The 14,919-nt window shown below is 47.3% G+C and overlaps 1 pseudogene; it reads right to left on the reverse strand.

Moving 5' to 3' along the window:
• Positions 1 to 469: 469 nt before the first annotated feature.
• On the reverse strand, positions 470 to 13,341 carry LOC115482139 (annotated as a pseudogene).
• Between the last annotated feature and the right edge of the window lie 1,578 nt (positions 13,342 to 14,919).

Below are 14,919 nucleotides of genomic sequence, written 5' to 3' on the forward strand. Positions count from 1 at the left end.
ACATAGTACCGGAGAGGCCTTTGCAGGCTCCGGTGTGAACAAATACAGGGTGATGTTGTGGTAAGATCACGTTCATGTGGCACAGCCACATTAGGGAATCGGAGAACGGAAGAGTTGTGTTACGTCCATTACGTGCTTTGGTTGTGTTGCAGAGATTAGGCATTTAAGTTGGATCGGTAGGGTATGCCTTTTTAAACAGGTTGGATTTTAGTGATTTCCGGAAGTTTAGGTGGTCGTATGTCATTTTCAAGGCTTTTCTTTATAGAATTCAAGCTCAAGTTTCATTCTGTATGTTGTTAAAAATCTGGTAGTGTAAAAATACTGCAGTAGGGGCCATAAAAAAAACCTATATGTGCCCCTCCAAACTCTGGGATGGAGTACTGGTAAAAACCAGCAGGCCAGAAGTACCTATAAATAAAAACTTTAAAAAAAAATAGAGTTTTATCAAGGCACAGCAGTACCACACAGTGCTTTGTATGAACTATTAGATAATGTAAGCAATTTATTAGAAAAAATAATCTACAATTCCCCTTTAATAATAAATAACAGCATAAAACCTACTAGTCTAAGTCATATAAAAGTGAATTCTGAAATGTGAAGGCACAGTAGGTGGTGTGTGCACACGCCCATCTTACGTGCTTATTTCTTTTATGGCTGGAGCGACAGTGCCACTGGTTAACACTCTGGTGCTGTCACCATTGTCGCGTCCCTCACCTGTGCCGCTTCTCCGTCGGGCGTGCCGCGCTGTCAGGGTGCCGCAGGGAGTGTTGGCCAGGAGAGGCGGTCGGGCGCCAGGCCCCTGCGTCACACCGCTGGAGTCCTGTCTGCGGTCTGGGCTGCTCCGGCCCTCCGGTCCGCTTCGGTGGCGGCGGGGAGACGCCGGCCAGGTGGACAGGGCCGGCGTTCCCCGAGAAAGGGATCCCTTGCAGGCGCGGAGCCTCAGAGGAATGATGTCACTCCCCACAACGTCCGGATTGGCCGATCGCAGCTGACTCTGCCTCCTGCTTCTGGCCGGCCAATCCGGGGCTGTTGAGTCACGGTTGTGGGTAGCTCCGCCTCCTTTCAGCTGTTACCGGTCCTCCTGATGGGGAGGGCTATTTAGGAGCAGCAAGGTAGAACTCTCATTGCTTCGGCTTCTGCTTTTGTGGATTCTGTGGCGTTGGATTTTTCTTGGACTGCTCCTGCTCTGACACTTGCCTGGACCTGGACTCTGCTTTTGTTTGCCGCCTGCCCTGAAACTTGCCTGGACCTGGACTCTGCTTTTGTTTGCCGCCTGCCCTGAAACTTGCCTGGACCTGGACTCTGCTTTTGTTTGCCGCCTGCCCTGAAACTTGCCTGGACCTGGACTCTGCTTTTGTTTGCCGCCTGCCCTGAAACTTGCCTGGACCTGGACTCTGCTTTTGTTTGCTGCCTGCCCTGAAACTTGCCTGGACCTGGACTGTGCTTTTGTTTGTCACCTGCTCTGAGACTTGTCTGGTCTTGGACTTTGCTCCTGCTTTCCATCTGCCCGGGAAGTCTCACCTGTGTCTTCACACCCCTGACCTCCTGAGGAGTTGCTGCTCCACTCTTCAGGTAAGATCAGGATTGTCCGGCTGCCTAACTCCGTTCGGCACAGGGGCTCACTTTCTGAGGGTTACTAGGCCTGACAACCATCTTGCTGCTTGATGGGTGCATCATCCTCATACAGTTCATTCTTGTCTGCGGCTTCTCCAAACTGGGGAAACGTTTCTTTCCCGCAGCTTACTGATGCAGCACTTATGTCTCCAGCTGCAGCAGGATCACATTTGGGTTCAGATACCTGACATTCCTCAGCAAAGGATAAACTGCCATTATTGGGCTTAGGATACAAAAGAGATTCAGAACCAAGAACTGAAGTGTCAAAGCCCCATTATCTTCTACGGAATGTTCCATTGTAGCACTATCAGTTGCAATGACTGCAGACTCTGTTCCAGGATTATCGCCATTGAGTACCTCGCTGGTAGCCGTAACAGTAGCCCCTTCTTCCTTTTGGCCACGCTGATTAGGTTCATGTTCCTTCAGTCTGATATGACTGTGGCTATCAGTGACTGTGTCAGGAAGTATTTTTTCACGGAGAGGGTGGAGCATACTTGGAATGCCCTCCCGCGAGAGGTGGTGGACATGAAAACAGTAACGGAATTCAAACATGCGTGGGATAAACATAAAGGAATCCTGTTCAGAAGGAAGGGATCCTCAGAAGCTTAGCCGAGATTGGGTGGCAGAGCCAGTGGTGGGAGGCGGGGCTGGTGGTTGGGAGGCGGGGCTAGTGCTGGGCAAGACTTCTACAGTCTGTGCCCTGAAAATGGCAGATACAAATCAAGGAAAGGTATACACATAAAGTAGCACATATGAGTTTATCTTGTTGGGCAGACTGGATGGACCGTGCAGATCTTTTTCTGCCGTCATCTACTATGTTATGTTACAGAGTGCAAAACGTCTTCCAGGAATTCATCAACATTTTCTTCACTGACAAACAGCTTTTCCTGCATACTATCACTGTTTAAACCAAAATATAACTTTCTCCAATGTCCAGTGCTTTCCGAAGATTTGGACAATTGTATCACAGCATTATTCTTGGAGATGCTAACAGCGGTTCCTTTGGTGTTCAACTTGTGAGGAGGAAATTGTATAATTAAGTAATACAAAATATTGTCTCTAGAACAAAAATTAATGCTATATTGATTGGCATCGACATCTTCTTTCAAGCACATGCAACACCAAACTAATGGACAAATCATCTTGGATGCACTGAAATTTTGGGCATTTGGGACCATTCTTCTTCCCAGCTGGGGGAACCAACGCAGTTTGAAAATTAGATTGTTCTGAAAAGTCCTCTTGGCTAGAAACTGTGGTTGACAACAAAGGTAGAAGAAAGAATTTTATTTTTAATTTAGACTAAAGTAGTATGGTAGCCCTCTAAACTGCCTTAGCTGCATCCCAAAACAGAACAGGGGTGTGTCGATGCTGTGCATTTAAAGCCTGATAATCCTTCCATTTTTTAAATAAAAAAAATCATGAAAATTAGTATCGTAACTGCCATGGCGGGGACTGCCCCACTATGCATAGGACCCCACACCATTGCATGATCTGAAATTTGATAAGCATCAATTTCTGCTGAGTCAATTTTGGAGCACTGAGACTGAGAGACTAAAAAATAATCTATGTGTGACTGAGTACCATAGGATCATGAGGGATGAGTGTAATTCTGATCTGTAGGATGCAGAACTCTCCAGACATCTAGTAAGTTCAGGGCCCCCTAAAGCAGTAGAATTTCTTTCATACAGCCCCATTTTGAGCTGCGAGTCAGACCGTCAAGCAGACATCATCATTCGCAAATCGAGCAGTGATTGTTAATTGGGTGTCCTTTCCCCTGAAGAAGCCCCAGTGGCGAAACGGGTCTGTTGGGCGGGGGAGCCCGTTCCTTACGCTGCTTCAAGCTACGTTTTTTCTTTCTTTTTTTTACATTTTGATGTCTTGAGGTTTTGATTGACACAGTGGATATAGCATTCTTTATAAAAATCTTTTTTTTTTTTTTTTAAGTATAGCCGTCCATTCTAAGGGAGGAGGCTGGGTTGACAGATTATTGAAGTACGGTGATGCTTTACGAGCAATTTCAGCAATTTGGCTATCACCTGTCTGAGGTCTTTTCCACCCCCTTCCGATCATTTGTGATATCCTACACACCAGAATCGCTTATCGTTTATTGTTGTATTTCATACAGGATGACCATTCTGACCTGCCCGAGTGCGATTTATCCATTAAAAGATCGGCCACCAAGTTGGGGTCTCCCCACATTATTAAATGATAATCTCCCAAACAGGCCACTTCCTTAATAAGGGTGGCAAAAATTCTGTGTTATAGACATTAGGGGCATATACATTACAAAGAGTCGCCTGCTGGTGTTCCACCATTAAATGGACAATCACATAGCGACCATTATCAAGAACAAAATTACAGAGCACGTTCAAAAGCATGGACTAATGGGACAAAGTCAACATGGATTTAGTGAAGGGAAGTCTTGCCTCACCAATCTGCTGCATTTCTTTGAAGGAGTAAACAAACATGTGGACAGAGGTGTGCCAGTTGATATTGTGTATCTAGATTTTCAGAAGGCGTTTGATAAAGTCCCTCATGAAAGACTACAGAGGAAATTAGAGGGACCTGGGATCGGAGGTAGTGTCTTACTGTGGATTAAAAACTGGTTGAAAGATAGGAAACAGAGAGTAGGATTAAAAGGTCAATATTCACAATGGAGAAGGGTAGTTATTGGGGTCCCTCAGGGAGCGGTGCAGTTTATGAAGTTTATGTCCCATATCTTTATGTTTTGCATAGTACAGGGGAACATGTATCACTATTTCTCTGGTGTTCACTGTATGCACAGTCTGGCTTCTTGGGGGTTCAGTTTAATTTTTGTCTACATGTTTCTAGTTTTAGTTTGCGGTTACTTATTCTGTACTGGGTGAGGGTCTATATGGGTTCTGTATGTGTAAAAGGGACATGGTTTCTTTTAGTATTGCCTATCTATGCAGGATTGATCTGTACTAATCTACCTTGTTTAGTTTTCCAATAGGTGTACTGGGGTTTTAGTAGCCACCGCAATGTTTATGGTGTTGCCTTTCCTAAGTAGGGCGTTGTTTTGGTGGCTTGTGGAAGTTACTGCTATTATGGTATGAGAGATTTGCTCTGTAGATTCTGAATAACATTTGTAGTGTATTGTGTTACTTCACAGTGTTCCTGGTATTGGATTTTGGACACCTTTCTCAGTAGTAGCTCAAGGTAAATTACATTCAGATACAGTAGGCATTTTCCTGTTCCTGGAGAGCAAACAATTTAAGTTTTGTACTTGAGGCAGTGGAGGGCTAATGGCTTGTTCAAAATCTCAGGGAGCGGCAGTGGGATTTGAACCCTGACTTTCCTGGTTCTCAGCTTGCTGTTCTAAACATTAGGTTCAGCTAATATAGATAATAATTGACTCTGTTAGCTGTACCTAATGTTGGGTAACTCAACATTAAACTAAAGGCTAGGAGAGCTGAAGCCTGTGGCCATTTGGAAACCTACCAAAAACATTGATAAACAAAGCATTTTATTACAGTTCTGCTGAACATCACTGTTCACATGGCCAACAGGAAGCTGTGGACTGGGGAGTTAGGGCTGAATGAAAGCCAATACTGCAAGTACCATTCTGTTTAGTATATTGTATTTGTTTGGAGTGCATTGTTCTGATTTTTTTTTTTTGGTACGTAATTCCCTGGAGTGTATACAATGTGTATAATACATTCAGTAACAGAGGTACTAGGGGAGAGGGCTGGTAGACATTGGAGTCCTTCCCTGCCGTGCTCCCCACTCCACCCCCTTTTCTTTTTTTTTAGAGTAGTGCTTGTACAGAGTGTGTGTGTGTGTGTGTGTGTGTGTGTGGGGGGGGGGGGGGGGGGGGGGGGTAATGGTAGCAGTGCTCTCTCTATGCTGCATTAAACATCCAGCAGCTAAGTAAAATACAGAGTAGCTACAGCTAAACTACAGGTGAACAAGTAGGGCATGCATGCAAATCATGGCTCATAGAATTCTTTACAACCTCCCTGAGAGAGAGAGAGAGAGAGAGAGAGAGAGAGAGAGAGAGTGCATTTCTATGTTTGTATCTGTAAGAAATGCTCACAATTGCTCAAAGAAAAATTTTGATTACGCAAAGTCAGGGCCAGATGCACTAAACTTAACAAGCTATTAACGCGCAAGTAAACCGTGGCATGCACTAAAGGCTTCTCCGATCACGGTAGCAGCTAATGAAAACGGAATGCAGATGATCCAAAGGCTATTGCAAGGCTATTATAATGAGAAGCACTACCGTTTTCCGATCCCCTTACCGTGGAAAACCTAACGGGAGGTCTACACCTCTCGTTGGGGCAAAGGAAAGAATCAGAAGAAAACAAAGTGTCATCAGGGACGTCCTTTTTGGACGTCCTTCACCTGTAAAAAAAAAAAAACAAAAACACTCCAAAGACGTTTTATTTGGGCGTCCTTTACAGCTCAGGAGGAGGGCAGCAGCAGCAGAGCTCTAACACAGCACTCATCTCCTGTATACACACACACAGAAGGGGGAGGGGAGGGGGCGCTTCATCACAGTCATAAAACAGGGGGGGTTTGTGGTCGCTCTGCACTACTGCTGGATCAGTGTTGGAGGGTTTTCTGCTATGGACCTCCGGGGGTGCTCGTCAGGGACGTCCTTGTTAGGCACTTTAGAAGGACGTCCCTGACGAGCAGGACGGGCTTTTTTTCAAGGGTGCTCGATTATGCCCCGCCTCCAGGTCTCTCTCAGCCAATCACAATGCATTTAGCTGACACCAGTGACAGCTAAATGCGCTGTGATTGGCTGAGAGAGACCTGGAGGAGGGAGCTGTGCCTTCTTCTTGGATCCTGGACTAGAGCGATCTCTCCCGTTACAGCAGCCGCTGACAGGCTGAAAGTTCTGGGCAGCCAACTGGATCACACACGGAGGGAGGGAGGGAGTGAACCAGGACACCGGGGGCAGGAGGAAGGGAGGGATCAAGTGAGAGAAAGAGACCATCACAGACGGGGATGGAGCAGGGCAAGGAGTAGTCACAGAGATGCACAGGCAGGAAACCAGAGACGGTGCTGGGGGGCAGCTAAGCCCTTGTGCAGTGGGATTGGACGTGCTGCAAAATTATTTTTTTGAGTGAAGGATGTCCTTGGCATGGGCAGAGCAGCCAGCATAATGCTTGGCTGCTCTGCGCATGCTCGACCGGCCAACTGGCCGATTGTTTAACAATGGAATAGAGAATGCAAGTGAGCTACAACGAGCAGCTCATTTGCATTCCTTTTCCTTGATGCATGCCCATCCCTTACCGATTCGCTAAGGGAATCGGTAAGGGAAGGGCTTTAACGATTTTTTAGTGCATCTCCCCCTCAGTCCTTACAGGGAACAGTGCTATGCGCCATGGCCACTATTGGGGGGAGGGGGGTACAAATAGGCTCCACAGCTCTAGGGGGCCCCATAGTCTGGCATCTCTTCTCTTTCTCCTCACCCTGGTCCAATATCTTCTCTTCCCCTCCTGGTCTACCTTACAATGCATTTTTCTTTACAGGGGTTGCTGGCATGGCAGCGATTCTGATACAATGTACAGACCTCTGCCCTTTCCCTCTTCTGTGCTCTGCCCAGGCTGAAACAGGAAGTTGTGTTACAGGAAGCATGGAGCATGTCAGAGGGAAAGCTCCAAGGGTGGTGTTGTTGAGGCTGGCTAGGGGCACAGAGAAACTTGGGGAGGGGCAAATCGGGACATGGGGGAGGAGACAGTGCTGGGAAGGGGTGTGAAAATGAAAGAGAGAGAGAGAGAGAGGGGCTCTAACACCTGGCCAACACTGAACTTCCAAAGGCAAGTTGGACTTTGGGGAGAAGGGGGACATGGGAGTGTACAGAATTAAGTTTAAATTAATGTTTAATTCCACCTGACTTGTGGGATGCTGCAGCTTGTCTTCCCCGCCAGTGCCTGTTTTACAAACGACTGCTCCCCCTGATGTCTGGGTATGAGTAATTGCACATCACTGTTATAGATGTAGAGGACAATTCTATATAACGCATGCCTGCATTTAGGCATGTCTGATGTGTGTATATGCAGACTAGGTGCCACTTATGGCAAGTGTGTGCAAGTAAAACAGCAAAAGTAGAGGCTGACAAATGCGCAAACCAATAGGGAGATAATATCAAAAACCAGTTTATTCAGAATATTCATATCAAGGACCCGACACGGTCCGTGTTTCGGCGCCAAAGCGCCTGCCTCAGGGGTCACAATCAACTTTCTCTGAGAAGAAGCTGATAGGCTTGAATAATTCCTTTATCAATGCAAGTTAATCCACAGAGAGAACAAAAGAACAGCCAACCGATCAGCAAACACCATGTGACAAGAAAACGTGCGTGCAAGTGGCATAGTATGCAATTGAAAAGGGGGCATACATGTGGGAGGAGCATGGGCAGGATGTGGGCGTGTCACCCATCAATGCAGGCATCTTGTAAAGCATTGATTGACAGATCTAGGCACATCCTCCTGCGCCTGCCATTGACTTGGCATAAGTAGGTGTGCCTTCTTTTTGGCACATCAATGTGGATTTGTGTTAGTAGGTCTGTAATGACATCAGGGCACTTAAAAGGAAGCACCAATTTACAGAATTTCTGCCCATAGAATTTTGTGTCTATCAGTCAAAGCAGCTCAGTTGAAAGCTTGAGGTAGATATTAAATTTAACAAGTGGCAGTATGGATCCCTGTGGCACCCTGCAATTCAGTGCCCAAAGTAATGATACGCTGTTCCTGAACAAAACTGATTGTTGTCTGACAAATAAGATTTGAACCACGTAAATACTGTGCCAGTCTTGTAAGCATACTACTATGATCCACATTGCCAAAGGCTGCCAGGAAACACTAGTATCAAGGCTCAGAGAACAGCCATCCATACTTTTGCAGACACACGTCCCAGAACTCTGACTGTAGGTACTACAAAGTTCAGGTCCACAAAGCAAACCCCGGAAAACTGAAAGTGTACTCAGTCCTACAGTACATCCTGCAGGGCAGATGAATTGGGCTCTGAGGGATACATCTGGAAGGAGCAGCAGGGAGCCACTGATCCTGGAAGAGAAGAAGAGGGTCCACAATAGGGTCTCACCAGAGACTTATACCGAGACATTATCACTTCCTTTTTCTCCCCTGCTGCCCATTCATCTCCCTATGCACCCAAGTATCCTTCTGGTTTTAGCTATTGCCTTTTCTACCCCTTTGACCATGTTAAGATCATCAGATATGATGACCCTCAAGTCCCAATCTTCTTTTGAGATTCTACATGGAATGTTGCTATTCCACTAGCAACATTCCATGTAGAAGGCTGCGCAGGCTTCTGTTTCTGTGAGTCTGACGTCCTGCAGAAGCCTGCGCGGCCACATTGGTGATCTGCAAGGGCCAACTCCAACTTCTACATGGAATGTTCCTAGGAATAGCAACATTCCATGTAGAATCTCAAATAGCACCAACAGTGGAGGAGTGGCCTAGTGGTTAGGGTGGTGGACTTTGGTCCTGAGGAACTGAGTTTGAGTCCCACTTCAGGCACAGGCAGCTCCTTGTGACTCTGGGCAAGTCACTTAACCCTCCATTGCCCCATGTAAGCCGCATTGAGCCTGCCATGAGTGGGAAAAAGCGTGGGGTACAAATGTAACAACAACAACAAAAAAGTACTTCAGCTTTCCTTGGGGTTTGCAGCCCAAATGCATGACCCTACATTTTTTTTTTAGTATTAAATCTTAGCTGACAAATTCTAGACCATTTTTTTTTTTACCTTACCTTAGATCCCTCCTCACGTTATCCTATTCCTACAGCTTGATTGCAGAATGGGATATTGACAGGCATACTCTTCTATGGCCCCAAAGAGATCTCTTTCTTTGTCAAATCTCCTTCACACGTTCTTGCTAAAGATTCGTTTTATTTTCCTTCCTTACCTGATGCTTTATGAACATCCTGTTTGCCTCTTAAAACCCTAGAACAATCCCCAAATTTTAATTTTTGGTGTATTATCCTGATGCGATTTAAAAATGTGGGGAAGGAGTGACAATACTAGCACAGGTACAGTGAGATACTGCCATCTTGTGGTCAGTTCTCAGGGCTCATGAACACCTTATTAGCTATACCTAATTTTTAGTCTACCAAGCAACATGCTGTGCTCAATTGTGTCGAATGCTGCAGTAACGTTTATTTTTATTTATTTATTTAGACTTTTTGCTCACACCTTTTTCAGTAGTAGCTCAAGGTGAGTTACATTCAGGTACTCTGGTGTAAACCATGTTCAATCCAAACCCTTATGGAGTCAAACACTATAATCAATAAAGTTTCTGTTCCATACTCAGGATGAAAGCCACTTTGATAATGATCAAGCAACTCATTATTATCCAGAAAATTCTGTAGTTGAATTAAAATAAAATTTTCTAAGACTTTAGACAAAAATGGCAATGAGGATATTGGTTGATAGTAAAGAAGGGTCTAAATGAGAACCCTTCAAAAGTGGAAAACACGAAGCTTTAGTGAAAGTCTCCGGAATCACGCCCTCATTAAAATCAACACTGGGTGAACAGTCTAATCACTCACGGTCCTTCATTACTGAAATAGAAGATGGGTCTAGAGAGCAGAACATGCTATTTATAGATGTGGAGAGGAATAATTGAACGGCGCTGGCCATCTCCGTGGCTGGCCATCTCTGGGGCCGGCTCCGCAAACGGGCGAAGCCAACCATATTTTCGAAAAAGATGGCCGGCCATCTTTTTCTTCGCTAATACGGTTGGGCCCGGCCAAATGTCAGAGATGGCCGGGTTTCAGATGACCGGCATCGATTTTCGGTGATAATGGAAACTAATGCCGGCGATCTCAAACCTGGCCAAATCCAAGGCATTTGGCCATGGGAGGAGCCAGCATTTGTAGTACACTGGCCCCCTTCACATGCCAGGACACCAACCGGGCACCCTAGGGCTAGGGTTACCATACGTCCGGATTTACCCGGACATGTCCTCTTTTTGAGGACATGTCCGGGTGTCCGGACGGATTTGGCCAGCCTGCCCGTTTGTCCGGATTTCTGGACAAATGGGCTGACTGGCAGGTGCAGGACTTCTCTCCCCTACTCTACTCTACTATTCATAGTGGTCTAGAGGTACCTCTTCGTCTTCGGGGCAGGAAAGAGCCCCCTCTTTCCTGCCCGGAGTGCTGCTGCCAGCTGCCCTGCATACTGTGAGTCCAGCTCTCGGCGTTTCAAAATGGCCACAGAGAGTTGAAGCAGCCTCGCGAGACTTCCACTCTCGGCGGCCATTTTGAAACGCCGAGAGCCGGACTCACAGGATGCAGGACAGCTGGCAGCAGCGCTCCAGGCAGGAAGGAGGGGGCTCTTTCCTGCCCCGAAGAGGTACCTCTAGACCACCAGGGAAAGTAGAGTAAGGGGAGGGGAGGTGACGGGAGGAGTGGAGGTCGTCGTCACATCACACCTAAGCGGCAAGCGCCAGTAGATCAGGCGATGACAGATCTGATGTTGGTGGACCATGCTTATGTCAGCGACTCAGCGCATGAGCCTCGCTGTATTATTAAAAGGTGATGGGGGGAGGAGGGGGTGACCGGGGGAGGGGAATATGCGTCAGGGGTGGAGCAAGTGCGTGAAAGGGGCGGGGCAGGGGGGCGTGAAAGGGGCAGAGCAAGTGTCCTCTTTTTATGAGGACAAAAAATGGTAACCCTACCTAGGGCGCACTTCTAAAAATTAAAAAATAAAATAAAAATAGCTCCCAGGTACATAGCTCCCTTACCTTGTGTGCTGAGCCCCCCAAATCTCCCCCTAAACCCACTACCCACAACTGTACACCATTACCATAGCCCTTAGGGATGAAGGGGGCACCTACATGTGGGTACAGTGGGTTTGGGGGGGGGGGTTGGAGGGCTCACATTTACCACCACAAGTGTAACAGGTAGGGGGGTGGGCCTGGGTCCACCTGCCTGAAGTGCACTGCACCCACTAAAAACTGCTCCAGGGACTTGCATACTGCTGTCAGGGAGCTGGGTATGACACTTCAGGCTGGCATAGAGGCTGGCAAAAAAGTGTTTTTTTGGGTGGGAGGGGGTTGGTAACCACTGGAGGAGTAAGGAGAGGTGATTCCCGATTCCCTCCGGTGGTTATTTGGTCAGTTGGGGCTCCTTTTTGAAGTTTGGTTGTGAAAAAAAGGGACCAAGTAAAGCCGGCGAAATGCTCGTCAAGCCTGGCTTTTTTTCCCATTATCGGGCGAAGCTGGCCATCTCGTGAGCACGCCCCCGTCCTGCCCCCATCCTGCCTTCACTACCCTACTGACACGCCCCCTTGAAGTGTCGGAAGATGGCTGGGGATCTCTTTGGAAAATGAGCTGGATAATGACCTCTGCTAATTGTTCTTTTGTAACATGCAGAAAAGTTTCCCACAGAACTGAATCAGAGGAAGATGGTTTTTCAATGTAGGGTAATGGAACAGATTCAAAACTGGTGGCAAATTCAAGCCACTTTTTTTCTTGAAATGCCTCAGCAAACTGCAGACAAGAAATAATCTGCTTAGCTGAAGAAGACAAATTAGTTCTAACTGTAGTTAATTCTTAACTGAAGAAAACAATCCTTTAGTATTAGAAAGTTTAGATTGAATTAATGAATTATAATATAGCTTTTTTGAATGCAAAGTCAATATTTATTAGAACAGCTCAATATTTATTAACAGAGCAAAAAAATGCAGATGCTAATTGCTTCAGATACAGTGTAACTTTCTGCATTACTATCAAAAGTACAGGCATATTTTACCATCTGCCTCATTTGCTTGTCATTAATGTCAGCACTTAGTATGTGATAAACTCTGCTAATGGCCAGTAATGAGCCACTTTACTAGCAGGAGTAGCTGCCTAATGGTTAGAACAGTGGGCTGAGAACTAGGGAAGCCAGGTTTAAATCCCACTGCCTTACCTTGTGGTCTTGGGCAGGTCACTTACAGGGCAATTCTATAAGCTGGTGCCTTGAGGCAGGCACCACTGAGGCATGGCAAAGGTGCCATTGGTAGGCAGGTGTCTATGTGCTCTAGGTGCTATTCTATAAGGTGCAGCCTAATTGCCAGGGAGGTGTACACATGGGCAGGACATAGGCATGTCACTCAGTTACACGTGCAATTTATAGAATACTATAAATTACATGTGTCACTTCATGAACATAGGCACGACAGCTTATTCCTGCCATTGACATGGTCTGTCTAAACACAGGTGCACCAGTGCCAAAATATGCTGTCTGCTCAGCACACACCAGCATTCTCTCTTCCTGCGCAGGCTGGCCTCAGCTGCTGTTGCCTCTCTTCCCAGCATGGGACTTGCATGAAGCCTTTCGTCTTGTTACTTTTCTCAGCCGTGCCCTCTTTCTGCCCAGGCTTATCTGTTGCTAGCCTCCATCTTCTGCCCCAGGTTTACTTCTGTCTCTCCTATCTTCTCTTGCTTTCTGCTCTCACCCCTCCAGTACTGTCCAGGGCTTCTCTGCACTGCTTCGTTTCACATGGGCTCACCTTAGCTCAGGAGGGCTCTCTCTCTCACTCCAGGAATTCAAGCCTGAAGCTCTCTTGCTCTCTCTCTTCTGAGCTTACCTGGGTTTGTCTCTGCTGCTGCTGGGTCTCTCTCGCCACCTTTCCCTTCTCTGCAGTCCGCCTCTGCCTTCTCTGCAGCCCGGTTCTCTCTTTCTCCTGCAGCTCTCCTGCTGCCAGCAGCTCTATGGCATGCTTCCTCTTGCCTGGGATTGCCTCTCTGCTCATAGCCCAGCTTTCTCCTGCCTGGGCTTGTCTGCTGTCCTGCTACCAGAAGCTCTCTCTGCGTGGGCTTGAATGCTTCTCACTCCCAGGTTTGCCTGCAGCTGCTTTCCTGCCTGGGGCTCACCTGCTATGCTCCAGCATGCCTCTGGCTCATCCCACTTCCTAGGCTTGGTTGCCTGCTCTGCTCCCTTCTGATTGGTCTGGCACCCGTGACCCTCTTATGGGCGCCATGGCCGTCTTCTGGGCCTAACCCCTGTCTTCACCTCAGCACCAGAGAGTGCTGTGGCTCAGCCTGCCCACTTGTTCTCTTCCCTGCCACCTACAGTGTAGCTGCGAGTCGTGATCTGTGGCACTTTCAGGTTCGTGGGGGTTGCTGGCCTGCCTCCTTTTCTTCACTGCCGTCTCCTCCCAGATTCGGTAGCCTGTACAAGACTCCATGCCCCTGTTTCACCTCTCCAAGGCCCCCCCTCCATGGGACTTCCCCGATGCTGGCCACCACCATCCCCTTTTCCTCCGGGGAGGGGGTGCAAGGTAAATTGTTTTCTATATTTACAATATGATATACAGACAAAGGAACATCTGTGATTTTTAATTAAAGCTTCACATTCTTTGTCGCATACACCATTTCTTTTTCACACATTCTGTAGCTTTTAGTCCAGCTCCTCTTAACTTTAAACTAGAAGCTAATGTTCTTTATTCATCCTAATTTTTCTGTCTCACAAATTAACCCTTGCTTTATCCATGGACAGTGGGGCCTGAATTCAAAGAGGCCGCCAGACCATCAGGACCATTCAAGGTGGGACTGGGGAGGGCCCACCGAGGCTCAGGGTGGCTGTAGTTTGCAGGGGGAGAGAGAACCTCTGGGTCCCCAAGAGCATCTGGGCCTTTGGGCACTGCCCAGTTGCTCATATGGTCAGTCCAAGTGGGGATACTCAAGCTCCATCAGCTGAAGAAATCCAGAGCTGTCCCAAATCATGCAAAGCACAGCAGTCAGCAGCAGGAGGAGGGTGAGCCATTGATACTAGCACCACAACTATGCTCAGTTCAAAAGGTTACTGAGTTCTTTTTTCTCTTTATTGCGAGCATATAAATCTGCAACTTTTTTCTGGGTTCCAGAAAGAGCATGGGGGCAGGAAGACAGAACTGAGGGGAGCTGTTCTAGAACAAAGAGCAGTGTGCTGGACTGTAAGAACTGCATGTGTACACAGTGGCGTACCTAGCTTGTTCGTCACCCTGGACGGGTCGCTGCTGTGCCCTCCCCCAGCATGTCACTCCTTCAAGCTCAAGGCATGCCATACCCCCGAAGTGTGTCACACCCCCTGAAGCGCATCACCTTTCCTCCTAGCAGTGGCGTGGGTTCAGGCCCACCAACTTTGGGCTCAGGCCCACCCAGTAGCAGCACATCTATGATGTGGCTGGCAGGGATCCCCAAGCCCCACCAGTCAAAAACCCAACAACTGTCCCTCCTGCATATCTTGTAAATAGCAGATCTTCACCTGCAGCGACTGATACATACTGCTCACACCAGCCCCACAGCCTTCCCTCTGATATGTTCCTGCCTATGTGGAAACAGGAAGTTGC

This window comes from Microcaecilia unicolor, chromosome 12 (genome assembly GCF_901765095.1).
Source record: "Microcaecilia unicolor chromosome 12, aMicUni1.1, whole genome shotgun sequence".
NCBI lineage: Eukaryota > Metazoa > Chordata > Amphibia > Gymnophiona > Siphonopidae > Microcaecilia > Microcaecilia unicolor.